This window comes from Branchiostoma floridae, chromosome 14 (assembly GCF_000003815.2).
Source record: "Branchiostoma floridae strain S238N-H82 chromosome 14, Bfl_VNyyK, whole genome shotgun sequence".
NCBI lineage: Eukaryota > Metazoa > Chordata > Leptocardii > Amphioxiformes > Branchiostomatidae > Branchiostoma > Branchiostoma floridae.
Window position 1 is genome coordinate 2,831,491 of NC_049992.1, and position 3,909 is coordinate 2,835,399.

General features: G+C 37.8%; 1 protein-coding gene across 1 annotated transcript in view; it reads left to right on the forward strand.

The window, feature by feature from the left end:
* The window catches only part of LOC118430880, a 34,232-nt gene that overhangs the window by 5,431 nt on the left and 24,892 nt on the right, over window positions 1–3,909 (forward strand). The gene's annotated exons all lie outside the window — the stretch shown is intronic.

Sequence of the window (3,909 nt, forward strand, 5' to 3'; positions counted from 1 at the left end):
GGGGGGGGGGGGGGGGGTAGATTTAGGGGGGGGGGGGGCTTTGGCCCCCTGCGAGATCGCTGTGACACCTGTCAGGTTCAGTTCTACACGGGCGGGACTGTCCCGGTATGGTTCAGGTATACACGAATTCCAGAGAAACCGCCATGAATAAGATAGATTCGCCCCTGTACGTCTGATATCATGATCTTCAGTCATCATCTTATCTTCAGAGTCTTCTGTGAAATTGAGGGAACAGGAATACATCAGTCTGTGGGGGGCTTTCGTTCACCACCATACTTCCTGAATAGAAATATAAAAATACTTAAGTGTACTTTGATAACGCAAACCAATTCTTCACTACGAGTCTGACAATTTAAAGCAACAAAACTTTTAGCTCCTGCAACGTAAACAACAGGAGCTAATTGACTCATTTGCATTAACTGTGTCTAACTTGCTATCCTTTGAAACCCAAATTGTCTTCAGCTTGACTTTGGCTTACCTTTGTTTTCTTTGGAATCCAAATTGTCTTCAGTCTGAATTGTCTTACAACATTTCCAATTGGACATCTGAAATTGCCTTCATTCTTAGTTAGAGTATAAAAGACCTGTTTCTTCCAGATCTCTTCAGTGTCACTGACGAAGTCTGACCGTTTCAAACGTCTGACCGTTTCAAAACCATATCCAGTTGCTTGAGTAACTGCTTTTTGGTGTAACAATATGATTAGTTATTTTCAATTGAAGATTTTGAAGTCGGTAGATTGATGTCATTGTCCATTGATACATTACTTCTATCACAGTCAATCGCGGTTGAAATTTTAGGAACTTTAAAAACTTGAATGATGGTCAAGTAGTTGATCCTATATGTAAACTAGAGTTCCACGAACACATACATTTGCCAAATAAACCAGGTTTGTTATGTAGAGTGGTGTCTGTAGACAAATGCGTTACTCATTTCATTTTCTTTATAATTATATGCTTGGAGTTGGTTTATACATTTCGGTATTGATTATGCAAATTAGATCCCAAGTTACAATTTATTGATATCAAATTGTATCAAGCATTACTTAAGCTATCAGCATACCAAAAATCATGATGATCCTTTGATCCATTCTTGATTTATTCTCTTGCAAAGTCTTTAAATACAACTCTCTTCCTCAGTTACATATGTGACAACTTTGATGAAAGTACTATAATGGAATGCAGTGGATTTATGAACTTTTCCTAATCAATTATGCAAATAAGCTGTTAACTTGCATAATAAGTATCACGTTATATAAGTCTTCACCTAGGCTATCTTTATGCCAAAAATCATGACGATCCGTCAACACGTTCATATTTTCTCATTAATGATGCAAATGAGATCATAATTTGCATGATAAATATGTATTGACATTTCTCTCTTTCTCAGCTACATATGTGACAAGTTTTAAAGTCCTATCATGGAATGTAGTGAATTTATAAAATATCCTCATTAATTATGCAAATTAACTGTTGATTTGTATAATTGGTATCTCATTATGTAGGTCTTCACTTATACTACCTACATACCAAAAAAACATGATGATCCGTCAACATGTTCATATTTTCTCATTAATTATGCAAATAAGACCATCATTTGCATAATTGATATCTATGGACATTTCTCTCCTTCCCAGCTACATATGTGACAAGTTTGAAAGTCCTATCATGGAATGCAGTGGATTTATAAAATTCCCTCATTAATTATGCAAATTGACTGTCGATTTGCATAATTAGTATACCATTATGTAAGTCATCACTCATTCTATCTACATACCAAAAATCATGACGATCCATCAACACGTTGTAGAGTTATTCTCGTCCAAAGTTTGAAAGGAAACCGGCGCCTGCAGTTCCAAAAAAGCCGCTAAGGGGCCCAAACTCACAGCACTTACTCTCTGCCTTGAGGGCTATCTTTCACTAAAAAATCATGATCACAGCATGTTCAGAACAGGAGATATCAAAAATTGAGGTTCTGCTGCAGTACCTTAGCAAGCCGCTAGGGGGCCCATTATCGAACTTGACCTTTGTTTTCCCGACCCCTACCCACCTACCAAATATTATCGGGATCCATCCAAGACTTCTTGAGTTATGCTGTTAACACACACACACACACACACACACACACAGGCACACAGACACACAGACTCACAAGCCCAAAACATAACCTTAGCCATTCTGGCAAAGGTAATTATGTGACAGTGGACATGTTGACAATTATAAACATATGTTTCTGGGATGTAAAAGGCTAACTAACCTGTGGAACTTGGTACATACTTCTGTACCGTCTAGCCCCAGTAACCCTACTATTGATTTTGAAGAGATGTTACTAGGAAAGGTAAACCAGCCAATAAACGAAAAAAAAAATCTGAAGAGAAGAATACAAATAATAGCAAAGTGGGTTATCTTTAAAACATGGATTTTTTCTAGGAAGTGCCCACTGCCCATTTCAGGTCATAACTTAGCTAGCATTTTCAATTGTGAAATAAAAAATAGACTTCTTGATCTGTAATGTTTACTTGTTGTTTTGTAACAATCTATCATAATCATTCCATGACAATTGTGTAAATCATGTGGTGTATAGTGGTTATGCATAATACCCTGTATATGTACATGAGAGAAAGGCTTGTATAGTCGAAGATTCTTTCGAAGGTCCTACTGTGCTTAAGTACTGTACTCTTACTCATGCGATAATGCGCACTAATACTTTGAACTACTCCCTGTACAGTGGCTTAGTTAGATGCTCTTTTTTGACAAATGTACTATTTGTTTTATGAATAAAGCTTGTTAAAAAAAAAAGAAACTTTAAAAACTTGAATGACCCCTGGAAATAGTTAGGTTCTTCCTATTTTTAGCAGAGGGGTTTGATTCAGAGAACTTTCAATTTGACGTCTAATTCTGTTCAACATAACTCACCCGCTTGGTCAGGATGTGACTTTGCGGATATATGATCCAAACTACAAGTGAAATGTTGTCGGGAAGCTGGTATCAGCCCCCGTCTTGGTCTTGTAACAGCAGGGTGTTTGGCCAAGGGCCTTATACACAAGAGTGAAGCCGGCTCTTTCAATAACAATAATAATAATAAAAACAACTTTAACATTAACTTTGCAGACAGCTGCATATGGTTCTCTCAATGGTACCTTTTTCTTGGCCGAGACCTTGTCCAGTGCCGTGACTTGAAAGGCTGTATCAAGATTACAGATGTTTGTGATGGCAAGAGTGACTGCTTGGATGGCTCTGACGAGGTCAAATGTGGTGGGAACTTCACTTATAACTTTTTTTTTGCAGAATTCTGTATTTTTGTAAAGGTATAACTACAAACTAAATTTTAATCGGTACATGTTCTTCTATTAAGTAACGTTTTGTATTAAACTAAATGTTCATCTGTGTTGGTAGAAGTCATTCTAAATGGATCTAATTATATATAAGCTGTAATTTCCAACACAAAAATAGACTTACCCAAATTTTCGTCTGATCAGCTCCAGTCTTTGTCAAGGAAAGACAAATAAAAACGGGAAAACAGTAAGGGTAAACAGTCTTTGTTGTACTTCCTTACGTGAATGTCAGAAGAATTTAGGCCATCCCCAAACCCTTCGAAACATCTTGGTAGCATGCGCGGATCCAGGAGGGGGGGGCTTTCAGCTGGCAAAAAAAATTGACAAGACAAACCCAGGCTATTGGAGGTCTTTCAGGGGACGCCAATACGATCGACAACGTTATAAAACTAATATTCAATAAAAGGGAACACTGTTGCGGTTCGCAATTTAGCCTCAGTAATTTATTAGTGGGCCTTTCCCGAGTCACGTTACGGTAAAGGCCAGGGGACGGAGCGCGGCACGCGTCAAGTTATGCCCATTAAACTGGTGGAAGGTTGTAAGCCAATATCGGCGCTTAAATATATAGAAAGAGATTT